This window comes from Monodelphis domestica, chromosome 2 (genome assembly GCF_027887165.1).
Source record: "Monodelphis domestica isolate mMonDom1 chromosome 2, mMonDom1.pri, whole genome shotgun sequence".
NCBI lineage: Eukaryota > Metazoa > Chordata > Mammalia > Didelphimorphia > Didelphidae > Monodelphis > Monodelphis domestica.
Window position 1 is genome coordinate 390,470,976 of NC_077228.1, and position 15,459 is coordinate 390,486,434.

The window sequence follows — 15,459 nt, forward strand, 5'->3', positions numbered from 1 at the left end:
AAAATAGAAAGACCATTTTTGCCCCTCAGTATCATCTAGAACAATGGACCAAAATTAATAAAATGAAATTTAATAAGGATAAGGATGTCTTACACTTTGATTAAAAAACACAATAATCCACAACTGTCTGAAGTAAAGGATGGAGTAGAGAAAACAGATAACAATTAATTTGAAAAAGGTCTGGCAATGTTAGTGTACTACATGGACAAAAGCACCACAAAACAAAGACCTTACCAATCTTAGCCTGTATTTAGAATAGCATAGAATCTAGAATAAAGGACCCAATAGTTCTCTGGTACCCTGACCTTGTCAGACTATATCAGGAATATTTTATTCAGTGATTGGCACTCTCTTTAATACATTACTTTGACAGTTATAAAACCAAAGGTCTTAGCATACCAAAGTATTTTTAGCAATACGTTTGTACTTCAAAGAATTGGAAACAAAGTATATGATTATCATTTGGAAAATGGTCTGACAAATTGTGGTACCCGGGTGTAATGGAATATTAATGTGTTATACATAATGATCAATTTAATGAATACAGCTAAAATATTAGAATATTAATATTAATAAATGTAAAGTCAAGTAATCAGAATCAGTAAAATTATATTTACATGACTACAACAATGTAAAAGGAATGAATAAAAATTAAAACTAAATGTTGTAAACTTATAATGACAAACTTTTCCCCAAATTAAAAAAATAAAACATTAGAAGGTACCACCCTCATTCTACTACATTTCTTTGTAGAGGTGGGAAACTGTAGATGTGGAACACTGGATGTAATGTCTAAATGTTTTTAATATTTTGCTTAATTTTGTTGAACTATTTTTTAAACCCTTACTTTCTATCTTAGAATCAATATTGTGTATTGGTTACAAGGATGCAGAGAGGTAAGGGCTAGGCAATGGGAGTTAAGTGACTTACCCAGAGTCACACAGCTGGAAAGTGTCTGAGGTCATATTTGAACCTAGGACCTCCCATCTCTGGGCATGGCTTTCAATCCATTTAGCTACCCAGCTGCCTTCTGTTGAACTCTTTCTTTAGTCTTATTTTTTATTTTGAGTCAGAAGGGATGAATCTGCTGGAGGAGGAAGAGAAAGAGGCATTTTAAATTGGAAATTTAGGTCATGTAAAGAAATCATTAAATATAATAATGTTCTAAAACAACTTCCATTGACAAGCTCTAATTAATTCATAGAAGGATTGTGGGGGTAGAGGAGTGGAATTATATACCATAGGAAGATTGGTTAGAAAGATATATGTTTTGTGGAGATAAAAGAAAATTTAGAATAGCTTTAATACCTAACATCAGGCATTTAAAGGGCTCTTATGAGAAAATGGGAACCAACTTTTTCTTCTTAATTCTGGAAGGCAGAATAATGAAAAGTGAATAAGGATTGAAGAAAAACATCTTTGGAACTGTCCAAAAGAGCAAATGATCTTCACTGAGAGAATCTGAATGTTCACTTACTCATTTCATTATAGAAAAGATTCATCTTCAGGTGTACTTTGTACTAGATGACTCCTTAGGTCTCTTCCAAATCCAAAATTCTGTAAAGTTAATGAAAACAAGGCAGAAAAAATAAAGTAATAAAATTATTGAATCATATGTAGTCCTTACTTATTCTCCTGTTATCAGTAAAACTAAACTATTTTATCTGTACATTGTTGAGAAGCTTAACTAAAATCTAAGTATATAGAAGACATTTTCTCCTTTCTGCCATCCTATATGTAGTACAGGTAAATCATTTTCCAGAACTAAATGGTAAAAAATCATGAGCTTTAGAAACCAAAAGAAGATAAAGAAAAAATTTTAAATTCATCTTTTGCTGAGATAAGACATCTAAAGAAATATGATCTTATCATCTCTGATTTTTTAAACTCTGGTAATCTTCATTAAAATAGGGCATTTTATCTCTTAGTAAACAATGAACTGGTTTATAATAAAATTATGCACTTCTGGTGAGAACTGTAACTATAAAACAATAATCAAAATATTTATTGAGCACTCTTATTATTGAGCACTAAATAATCACAGTATTATGATGTTAGGAACACAAAGTACTATAAAGCAGAAGAACTCTATAGAAGAAAAATTTTGTGGGGTGACGCAACCAAGAAAAAATAGAAAACTTTGAAGAATAAAATTCCAAGAGCACAAAGTAAAAGAGTTCCAACAATGAGAACTAATGGGAGTTTTCTAAAGAAACCAAAGCAAATTTCCAGAGAATTCAACACTAGCTTAAAATTTCATTCTGTTTTTATGTATGTACAAAAATTGGAAGCAAGTGAAGATAATGGAACATAAATAGGAAAGTGTGTCATAATCCTTTAATTATAGTGTCAGACGGGCTAAAACTCAGAATAAGCGGAGCCTGATGAGGAATGTTAAAAAGAGCAAAATGAGACATGTATTTAAGTTATATTGGGGGTGGGATGAAAGAAGCTGGGGAAGTCTAAGGACTCTGACTCCCTCTCCCTCTCCCTCTCCCTCTCCCTCCCCCTCTCCCTCTCCCTCTCTCTCTCTCTCTCTATATATATATATATAGTGTTAGTCTCTCAGTGACTGAGAATGACTATTGTTTTTGTGCAGTTTCATCTATGGTGTACCCTCATGTGGCTTTGGAGTCCAAAGGCTGAGGCGCACAGTTTGTGGCACATGGGGCATGGGACGCCAGTTGTTATGGGAGGTGCGGTTGTGGCCTGATGTCGGCATTCATGCGCAGTGGCAAGACGTTGACGTCGCTCATCTTCAAATATTGTGGCAGCGGCATGGTGAATGTGGGTTCGCCAGCTGCTTCTGTCAGAGGCAGCGAGTTCTAGTTGCTTTGGTGTAATGCCAGCCCACTTCAAGTTGGACTTTAGCTGATCCTTGAATCTTTTCTTTGGTCAGCCTTGTTTCCTGAGTCCAGCTGACAGTTCACCATAGAATACTGTCTTGGTATTCGCTGTGGATCCATGCGGATGACGTGTCCAGACCAAGGTAAATGGGTTTTGAGGACCATGACTTTGATGCTGGTGGAGTTGGCTCTGTCGAGGACTTCCTGATTGGTGATTCGGTCCTGCCATCGGATCCTCATGATTGACAGGAGGGAGAGTTGGTGGAATTGCTCCAGCTGTTTCATGTGCTTCCAGTACAGTGTCCATGAATCGCAACTGTACAGGAGCGAGCTGAGGACCACTGCGTTATACACTTTGAGCTTCGTGGCAGTACTTACACCTCTATGTTGGAGGTGTTAGAGGACTTTGGAGCGCAGTCGCCCAAGGGCCTGGCTGGCCTTTTGGATCCTGGCATTGATCTCATGGTCTAGGGACCCGCCGTTGGCGATGGTGCTGCCCAGGTACTTGAAAGTGTTGATGTTAGAAAGCTGTGTGCCGTCAATTGTATATATATATATATATATATATATATATATATATATATATATATATATATATATATCCCTTGATGGGTTATATTAAAAAACTAAGTTAATAAAGAAAAAATAAATAAGTTAATAAATAGCAATTCTTATTTTTCTTATTTTCTTTGTCAAGGAGAATGACCTCTGTGCTAGAAAAGAAAAAAACTACAGAAAATGGATTATAGAGAATAAATTCCCAAAATATTTAAGAAGATAATTAGAAAACACCTAGCTGTCCTTCATTAATTACAATCACTTCACTCAGATGAACTATATCTTTGGATCATGAAAGAACTAGCCATATCTCAGCAATATTTTTATTGTTCATCTTTTGTTTTATATTTTAATAATATTTTTCCAGATTACATGTTGATACAATTTTTAACATTTGCTTTCTGATATTTTGCAATCTAGACTTTCTTTACCTACCTTTCTTCCCCTTGCCCTTCCCCAAGAAGACAGGCAATATGATGTAAGTTGTACATATATTATCATAAAATGCACATTTCCATGTCTGTCATATTGTGAAACAAGACATGTATTGTTTACACTTGAAAAAAATTCATGGAGGAAATAAAGAAAAGGATAATATATTTCAATTTGCATTTGGAGTCATCTGTTCCTTCTATGGTGCTGGATATCCTTTGTTGTGTTTTGTTAGGAGTCTCTTATAGCTGTTCCGAATTCTTTTATTACTGATAATAGTTGTCATTCACAGCTGTTAATCATATGTTAATGTAGATACTGGATAAAGTATTCTCCTGGTTCTACTCACTTCACTTTGCATCACTTTATATGTCTTAAAAATTTTTTTTGTGATCATTTTGTTTGTCATTTCTTATGATACTGTAGTATTCTGCATATACTGCAACTTGTCCAGCCATTCTTCAACTGATGGCTATTCCTTCAGTTTCCAGTTCATTGCCACCATAAAAAGAGCTGCTATGTTTTTGTACAGATAAGTTCTTTTTTAACTCTTTTTGGGCAATAGAGCTTGTAGTGGTATTGCTAGGTCAAAGGTTATGCACATGGCCCTGAGGAAATGGTTCCAGGTTGCTCTCCAGGAAGTCTGTATCAGATCCCAGTTGCACTAACAATGTTTTAGTGTCTTGATTTTTCCATATCCCCTCCAACATTTATTATTTTCATCATTTGACATGTGAACCAGTCTAATGCATATGAGCTAGTACCTCAGACTTAGTTTAATTTTCATTTTTCTATTTAAATAAAGGAGTTGGAGTATTTTTATATGATAAAGGAAATTTTTATTTCTTCACCTGAGAATTGTCCATATCTTTTGACAATTTGTCAAATGGAAAATTCTATGTATTCTTATAAATTTGACTCAGTTCTTCATATATTTGAGAAATAAAGCTTTTGTTAAAGACACATGCTAGGAAGATTTTTTCTCCCAATTTGTTGGAAGATCAATTTCTATGCTTAATGGAGAGTGAATATAATTGACCTGGGAAATTGACTAATAAGTTTGATTCTATCCTTCATTGGGTTCAGATAAGTATAGATAGAACATGAGGTTTACAGTCAAGAAGACCCGAGTTCAAATCAAGCTTCAAGCACTTACTAGCTATAAATTGTGGGCAAGTTCCTCAAATCCTATTTGCCTTAATTTCTTCATCTGTAAAATCTGGACAATAATGGCACCCTCCTCTGAGTTCTTGTGAGAATTAAAGGACATAATAAAAACATTTATCACACTGCCTGGCACAATGTAACTGCTATATAAATGTTCATTGTCTTTGCTGTTGCTAATATTTTGAGAATGTATTTTACCTATTTTTTTTTACTTTTCAAATAGCAACAGGTCAGAGGTATATAAAAACAACATTAATTGAGAGGTCTATAAAGTTAGCTTTCCCCTAAAACTCTGTTCCTTTCTGCCTATGGGATCTTCGACCCATCATTTAGGTTCTCTATGGCATAGTTTCCTCTTCTGTCAAATAAGAGTGTTGTAGTAGATGATCTTTAAGTTCTGTTTCAGCACTAACAGTCTACTATTTTTGAAAAGTTGTGTGATTTTCCTTTTGCCACCAAGCTGCCCTCTCTGGTCCCTGTAGTATCATTACCACATCATTGCCTTGAGCACTGACATGATAACAAGATTCTCATAGCACTAGACTATAATAATTGATGTCCTAGCCATAAATTTCTCTTCTTGTCTTTCACTGAGGAATAGAATGAATGTCTTAAATGCCTTTCTTCCTGAAAGAAATGTGGGTGGTATATAAGAGTGTGCTATTGCCAACTCAAACTAACTAGGGAAAGCAGACTATTAAATTTTCAATGTGAAAATGTATGTTTTAATTTGACAAACAATACAATTCATGGCTTTATTCTTTTACTGTCTAGCTTTGAAAAAAGTTATAGTGACATGTTAATAATTCAGATTAAACTTAAATTTATGTCATTCATCCATTTTTAAGAGAGACTCACTTTTTAAACATATTCCTGCATACCCCTTATGTTATCCTACTACAGAATCATATTGTTACTGTTAAAAAGAAATGTTGAAGGTCATCTAGTCCAACTTTTGTCTCTTTTATAGATCAAGAATATAAAGACACAAATGATATAACTATGGGGAGATGAATGACTACCTAAGGTAATACAAATAGCAAGTGGCAAAGCCCTTACTTAAACTCAGATTCCCAGTCAGAGAAAAGTCCAGAGGAAGGGCTCATTTCACTGCACTATTGCTACCATTAACATAATGATCATAATTATTTCTTCTTCACATTTAGCTTCCTTTTTTCTGACTACTCATATTTTTCAGTCTCTTTATTACTTTCTGTAATTTAAAGTTGGCATCATTTTTCCCATGGCCACAGGAGGACATTCTTTTAAAAGAAACTAATCTATATATTACTCTTATTTCGCCAAGCACCTCAGAACTACCTAATCCAATTTCTCATCTTGTCTATTTCTCCAGTAGCGACCTGTAGTATGATCAGGTCAACCTGTTTATTATCCTTTTCAGACTTTTCTATTATTTTTCTCTCAGTCTATTTTTTCCATATGTTCATACTGTATCTAATTGGAATACTTGATCCCTCATACCTGGTGATTCAAGCTAGTTAAAAATGAGTACATTCAGTAGGAGTGACAGTGAATACATACATAAATAGCCCAAAAGATTGATGAATCCATAAATTGGACTTTGATAACAGATGAATTGTATCAACCATTTTTTCTGTCTTTATATTTCTACACAGGGTTGGTATATTCAGAGAGACTTGTGGTTTGCTTTTGGTAAAATTGTTTAAAAATATCTCCAGTTCTCTTTCTCTATTTCAGTATAAAAGCATATATAGACATTAGCCACCTAAAGCTACTATGAATTGATACATAATTTTGAATACATTTGATTTCTTATGCTTTGGTAATGTACACAATTTTATTCTTGCCATAACAACAAGACTAGTACTCTAGAGCATCAGTGAGCCAAGAACACATCTTTCCTTGTATCATTTTTTCATACATTTACATTCAGTAGTGACAGTGAATACAAAAATAAATAGCCAAAATGACTGATGAATCTGTAAATTGGACTTTGATAGCAAATGAATTGTACCAACTATTTTGTCTGTCTTTATATTTCTACACATATTCAGAACCCTAGCTTTTTTCTTCTCCTGTCTTTCTTACTTCCCTCTGTCCTTTTAATTGCTCTTAATCTCTTTCTACAAATAAGAGTTTAAGAAGAAGAAGAATCTCAAAATAGCCAATAAAAAGCATACTGATTCATAGTATGTATGTACATGGCATGTATATTCACAAAATATTCAAAATGTTCCAGAAGGTGTTTGGATTCTTTAAGAAAAGCTAACAGCAATAGGCCCAGGCTGACAATATATACATTGATTCACAGAGATGGAAAGGATATCAAATGTCATAAAATCAAAAGCAAAATTGCTAGAGAGCTCTAAGGACAGTCTGCTTTGCTTCATCTAATAATAAGGATGATTGTAATATCAACAATAGCTATACATCTAAGTATATGGCATTATCATGAAGGCAGTGCTAAATTTAAAGTTGAATAAAAGTTTCTGTTCACAGGAAATATTATTTTTAGGAGCATATAACTATTCGAGATTAGCTATCTTGATCAATAAATAAAAGTTCATTAAGCATCTACTATGTGCCAACTGCATTCCTGTGCTTACCTCAAGAATAGAGAAATGTGGTTTGAGCAGTTTTGCAAAATGGCAGCAGTTTTCCTTCAGAGTTAGTTTAATGATGAGGACAAGTGGCTATCACTGATGCCACACTAACCCTTGGATACATCTGCTTGTGGTCTATAAGCCCCAATCACTTTAATTTAGCCTAGATGATGGGAGTGAGGTGGAACCTAGGACTTGTTTTACTGTGATTTGCATTTCTTTTATTATGAGTTATTTGAAGCAATTTAAATGATTGTGGATAACTTCCCTTTCTTCTTTTGAGACCTGCCTTCTCTTGCATTTAAATTATTTATATATTGAGATATGGTTTTGTTTATATATTTGTGTGGAATTAATTCCCTATATATCTTGGATATCAAATTTTTATCAAAGAAATTTGCTGCAAAGGGGACTTCTTTACCTCAATTGTTTTTTCCCCTAATTTTAACTGCATTGATTTTGTTTGTATGAATTCTTTTAATCAAAGCTATTTTATTCCTATTATGCTCTTAGCACTTTTTAGCAGTGATTTAAAAAAGGAAAAAATTCATTCAAATTAGAAGGACATAAGCAGGAATAAAATAACTTTATGTGACCAAAATAATATAAGGGAAAACAACATAGAAAGACACAGGATGACCAAATCTGACTCCAAAGGATGAATGAGGGAAACATATCTACTTCTTGGCAGAAAACCAATAGACTATAGGTGAATTGAATGAAGCATATGTTGTCAGACACAGCCAATATATTGACGTATTGTGCTTGGATATACTTCTTTGTTGCAGAAGAGAATTCCATGATTTGGAGGATAATTGAGAAATTAAAAAGCTGTAAAAATAAAAGCAAAAGTAAATTATTTTTAAAATAATCCAATGATCTTTTTCTTTCAAATTTGAGACCATTTTTACTTCTCGTGTTCTATGGCACCTCTCCATTTTGTGACATTTTTGTGTGTTTAGGATAAAACATATTTTATTTATGCACCTACATAAAAGTTTTATCGATAATATTTATGTCTTAATTAATAGAAATTCTTGGCATTCAACTTCACCCCCTAACATGGAATTCTCCCTTATGTTAGAGAAAAAGAGTCAAACAAAATTCAACTACAAGCATTCACTTTCATAATGCTTGTGACGTTGGGCAGTTATAATCCTAATTTCTAACAAGAGAAAGGATAAGTGTTTGATCCTCCCTCTTATGGAACCATTATTAATCAAAATATTTAATGACATTGAAACTATCTTTTGGTATTGTTTTTGTTTACATTTCTATAACCATTGTGAATACTAATTTTGTTATTTTGATTTATAGACTTGATCACTTCATAAAAGTCTCCCTTTGAATTTGTCATGCTTATTTTTTCAGAGGATAGTAATATCATCATATATGCATATGCTATAACATTTTCAGTTATTCCCAAACTGATAGATATCCACTTTATTGTCAAGTATTAGTAATCATAAGAAATATTCTATTAATATTTTGACATATATGAGACTTTTCTATTGTTGGTTTCTATTAGTTACTTGTCTAATAATGGGACCAAGGGGCATAAACATTTCCTTAACTCTACCATAAAATCCTAACTTCAGTTTTTATCATTTGTCCACAGTGTTTAAAATAATAATTGGCAGCAGTTTGCCAATGATCACTACTAGTTCTTTCAATACACTGATGTTGTATATAATTCATTCAGACGAAGGAACTTGAACACATTAAAGAATAATTATTTGCTCTCTTGCTATCTTTTCACTAATCTTGAGTTTTAATTCAAATTTGTGTTGAATACATTTATTCTATTTTCCAATCTATAGACAGATATCCTTTGGTGAAGTAATAGGACTAAAACTACAATTGCAAATATTCCTGGTCTAGTAATATAGATATAACAATCTGTATTCTGAAATGTCCAGAAAATGAAGAATTTTTCAAGATATGAAAGCAAGTAAGACTAGAGTAATACTGTTGATCCACATTCAACAACTTATTGGAATATCCTTTAGAATGCAGTTGTGCACTTACTAAAACTCGGCAATTATAAGTTCCAATTTCTTGTCTAAGAGCAACTTAATTCCAAAGTAATATGAAAACCTTCATTGAAAATCCTTGAACCTATGGGCCATTCATTCAAAGATAAGGATCTTATTATGATTCAGAGAATTAATCCCCAGTCCATTATGTGTTCCAAAGTTAATTGTCAATATGTTATTATCTTTCCTGGAGTGAACTTGACACAAAGAAGCATATGTCAGGTAGGATGAATAAATATAATAAAATTGATAATTTTAGCTAAATTATTCTCTTCAGTTCCATACCAATCAAACTTCCCCAAAATTATTTCACAGAACTAGAAAAAATAATAAAATTCATTGGGAAGAACAAAAATCAAAGAATATCAAGGGAATTATTGAAAGAAAAAATATAAAGGAATGTAGCCTAGCTGTATTGTACTTGAAATTGGATTGTAAAATTACAATTATAAAATCATTCTGGTACTGACTGAGCAAAAGAATAGTGAACAAATGAAATAGTTTAGGCACTCAAAACACAGTAATAACCTTGTATTTGACAAGCCAAAAGGTCCTAGCTTTTGGAAAAACTCACTAATGAACAAAAACTGCAAGAAAACCTGGTGTGATAGTTAAAATTAAATTATGAGGCTGCTAGTAGCTTTAATAACTTTATTACATTAAAAAATAGGAATAGTAAAGAGAGGGAAAGGTAGGAAATAGGTAAAGAGTTGGTTAGCTAACTACTCTATTGATCACTATGATGGATTGAAGATCACCACCAACAAAGGTTTCTTCAGGTTCCAAGTTCCAGTCAGAAGAAGACACCTGAACAGTCTCCTGGTCTAACCTTATAAGCTCTTTTCTCCACCCACTAGCTCTCCCATATCACATCTCAGGAACCAACCATATTTTCCTGACACCGCCCAGGAGGGCAGTGCCTGTAGGATCAGTTTCCAGCCTCATTGGTTTCAACTTCCTTTCTCTAAGGGTTTGTCTATGTCTGCACATCTCAGTGGCAAATGACCTTCAGGTCACTGAGAGGTGATGTAAAACAAAGGGATGTTAATAGAGGGAGATATTCTCTTCCCAAAGTGGAAAACAATATGGCAGAAACTAGGCATAGAACAACATATTATGCCATATACTAAGATAAAGTCAAAATGGATACATTACTTAGAAATAAAGGGTGATCATAAACAAATTGTTAAGCATCACATAATTTCTGTCAGAACTATGATAAAGGAAGAATTTATTACCAAATAAGATGTAGAGAACATTATGAAATGTAAAATAGATGACTTTGAATACATTAAATTTAATTGGTTTACATTAACAAAACACATGAAATTAAGGCTAGAAGGGAGTTCCTTCCTTCCTTTCTCTTTCTTTCTTTCTTTCTTTCTTTCTTTCTTTTTTTCTTTCTTTCTTTCTTTCTTTCTTTCTTTCTTTCTTTCTTTCTTTCTTTCTTTCTTTCTTTCTTTCTTTCTTTCTTTCTCTCTTACTTCCTTTCTCTTTCTTTCTTTCTTTCTTTCTTTCTCCCTTCCTTTCTCTTTCTTTCTCTTTCTTTCTTTCTTTCTTTCTTTCTTTCTTTCTTTCTTTCTTTCTTTCTTTCTTTCTTTCTTTCTTTTTTCTTATCTCTTTATATGTTATGTGTCCATTTTGATGTTACCTTGGTAAAAGATGTAAGATATTTCTGATATTTAGAAATTCTCAGCAGTTATTTTCCATTATTTACTTCATTATAGTGTAATGTGTTTTTTTTTCATCCTCTTAGATTTTTCTGGGAAACCTATGATCCTTTGGTTGTCTTTATGCATTCTGTCTTCAAGATTTGTATGTTTTGCTTCCATAGTATCTTTCAGTGTTCTTGGATTTTTTTTTTTTGCTTTTTTTCTTCTAAATTGTCTCAATTCTGAGTATTTGCATTGCCAATCTATTGTTCTCTCCCTTTTTTCCATGTTTTTCTTCAATGTTTCAAGCTCTTTTAAAAATTCAAGTTTTTATATTTTGCTTATTTCTCTTATTGTGCAGAACATAAATTTTGCTCTCATAATTATCATTTCTCTTTAAAAGCATTCTGGAAGAATGTGTTGCATTTTCATGTACTCTTCAATTTTCACTGTGTCTTCTGTCTCATAAAGTATTGGAATATTTTCCTTCATTTTGTATTTTTAGTAATTGAGTCATAAAACTGCTTAATAAATCTGGAGTCCCTATTTATCTCTACCATTACTATTTTTCCTATTGAAATATTTGCTTTTGTTCAAGATTGTTGATATTTCTCTTTCCTGGAATATTTTGTGTTTTCAGTCTCCTTTCCATCTACTTTTATTTTCCTTATTGCTCACTTTTGATTCCCTCCCTCCCATTTATTGTTTACTTAAAGACTAGATCTCAAAGTTCCTCAGCATTTTCCCACACTGGTCAGTTCACAGTTCATCAGCCTAGATCTTTGCCTAAACTGACTTTTGGGTAGTCAGTACTTGCCTCCTGATAGATATGATTTCTTCTCTCAGACTTGGAAGAGTGCTATACAGGTTCATACATACTCAGTAACCCATTCTGGTGATTTATCCTTAGTTCTTTGGCCCAACAGTACTAATTCAGAGTCTGTTGACAACTGGTACTTCAAACCTTGCTTTTCTGGCAACTGTCATTCATATCTTTGCATTGTTGTTGTTTCTAGGTTGTGGGTCCTGGCAGGCTTTTGCTACTAAAGGGCTATAATTAAGCTGACTGTAAAGGGGTAAGAAAAAATACTGACCAAAATAGGTCATATGGTAAAAAAATGCAAAAAAAATCCATTTAAGTGGAGAACTTCTTAAATATAAGAATTGGTCAAATAGAAAGAAAAGGTACAGAAGTTCCCTGGAGAAAAGAACTCCTTAAAGTAGAATTGTCCAGTTGGAAAAGGAGGTTGAAAGCCTTGAAGAAAAAAATAATTCCTTAAAAAATAGAATTGGGCATAATGTTTCCATGGAACATAAGGAAAAAATAAAATGAAATTGAAAGAATTGAAAATAGACCAAAACCTGAAATTTGTTAAAGGATGACCAGGAATATAGATGAAGGATAGAAAATTTAAGAATAATGGACTACCTAAAAGCCATGATCAAAATAAAATGGACATCATATTTCAAGAAATTAAGGAGAACTGCCTTAATATCCCAGAATTAGAGGGCAAACTAGAAATTTAAAAAAATTTCCTTTTGAGAGAGAAACCACAATGAAAACTTATTAGAGCCAAATCCCAGAACTCCCAGGTCAAGGAGATAATATTGCTAATAGACAGAAAGAATTTAAATTTTGTCAAACCACAGTCAGGATAACAGTACTGTTAGTAACTTCCACAGCTTAAAGCTGGGGCCTCTATGGCAATGAAAATATGGAGATGGGTCTATGATTTTTTTTTATTTTAAATTTTTCTATTTGCATGTAAAATAATATTTACAATCTTTTTTAAAGTTTTAAGTTCCAATTTCTCTCCCTCCCTACACCACATTCTGAGAAGTCAAGTAATTGATATTGTTTATGTATGATAGTCACACAAAATATATTTGCATATTAGCTATGGGAATAACCACAGCAACCCCAGTCCTATGGGGTAGCACACTCTTGAGTGCTAGTGCTCCTACTGGTTTTTGTACTGTAGCCCAGAACCATGTATAAACAATGCACCAGAGCACCCTGTGCTAACAAAAAATAATCTATAGATATAGATAAAGATATAGATATAGATATAGGTATAGATATAGATGGTATAGATATATATGATATAGATATAGATATAGACATAGATATCTGTGGTCTGAGGCCTCCTAAACTGGCACTACTCATTTAATCATCCCCAAGACATTCTGCTGGCTTGCTGAGTCACAGTCTATGCTCTACTCTCACTCCAGTGAGATAGACCTTTCCTGCCAAGCCTCTAAGTTGTGTTGCACTGGAAAATTATTTCATGCTATCCTTTTTTTGGTTCTGCCACTCCAGAATTTATTTTGAGGCACTATTTTAAAGTACTATGCATGGGGCTTTGAGAGAACTCAGGTGAGCCCCTGCCTTTACTGTACTCTCTTAGCTTTACGTCCACAGGGGTGGATTTTGATATAAGCCTATGCAATGTCCTTGGGTCTCCTAAAGCAACCTTATTGCCAGTAGACTGGGAGGGTAAGGATGGGGTGCTAAGTGCTAAAATTGATTTTTGGTATTATTTTTTTGTATATTTTTGGTGTCATTATCCAATGGAAACATCTGAAGTTGCTGTGTCTATGGCACATAATTTCTGTAAGGGGATTTTTTTCAATGTCTTGAAGATCCAAGAAAAGATCTAATCTGTCATCTTGTTGATCATATGACCTTAAATTCAGATCAAAGGTTTTAACATAGAGCTCATAAGCTTTTAAAAATATTTTATTAATTCAATATAATAGTTTTCCTTTTTAATTATATATGCTTAATTTTATGCTTTTAAAAACATCATTCTGAGAAGTATCTACAGATTACCAAAGGAGTTCATTGCTCCCAAAAATGTTAAGTAACCTCATCTAGAAGTTGAAAAGAAGAGGATGAAGTATACTGAATTTAAAGACTTACATTTGAGAGTAGGAAAGTGATAGGAAGTGTATCTAATGAGTCCCCCACATAGATTATACTAGGTTTTCCTGAAAGGTAACAGAGCCAAATTTAATTGGCCCTGGGTTAAGTTGAGACTTAACCTGTGTCTCCATTCACACATTTTACTGATAGTGTCTTCTTGTGTTGATATGACTTCCTGGTTATCTAAGGTAAAGAGAGGAGAGAATGAAATTTAGTATACTTTAACTTTTTGCTATTGCTTAGTCAGATATCTTCATATTTCATGTTCTTTGCAAAAGTAACAAATGTATATTTCTTGAATCTTAAGCATCATTTCTAAAACTTGACTGCCCAATCAAAAAGTTAAAAAGACTACAGAGATAATTTCTCATATTACAGATATAAGATCTATAATATTATAGTAATGTTTTGAAAGTTGCATTTGCAAATTCTGTCACATACAATAATTCATACATTTCAGAAGCTGTTTTGTATTCCTATAACAACAGTTTACCAATAGCAATTACGTTCTAGTGAGAAAATGGTCTTATCCCAAAACAAATCTAAAAAGATAGAATTTTTATTCTCTGAATGTCACTGATTCTAGAAAAAAAAATCATGAAATAAGTAGTTTTCCTTTACTGACCACCTTTCTATGTTATTGCCATTCTATTTACCAATGTTTCCTCTCAGATGAACATCTGTGACCAGTCCTTTACTTAGTTTAACTCAATCTGTAACCTCTCCCAGGGTTGAACTTATACTTTAAGCCATATTTCTAACTGTAATGAAACACTTTGCTTCTAGTCAAGGGAATTTTAACGATTAAAACAGGAAGCCCCCAAAATCATTCTGGGTAAGGGGCCATAGAGTCACCTCCACATAAAACCTTCCCATTTCTTATAGTTCTTTCATTAATCTATGTCTTTGCAACATGCCACTAGTAAGGGCAATCATGAGTTGTTTTGTGTGAGAATCCAAAATACCAAAAAACATTTTCCCCAAAAAAGTTTATGTTGTTTGTAAAGTATGAGTGGTGGGGTAAATATATCTATTGAAAATACTTTAATACTTGTGATAATAAAGAAAGAGTGATGGCACGTTGGTCAAGCAGATCTGAGTTCATATGCCCAAAAGGCACTAAAAGACTGCCTGACCTTTGATCCAGTCATGCCATTGCTGAGTTTATGCCCCAAAGAAATCATAAGGAAAAAGACTTGTACAAGAATATTCATAGCTGCACTCTTTGTGGTGGCAAAAAAAAAAATTGGAAAATGA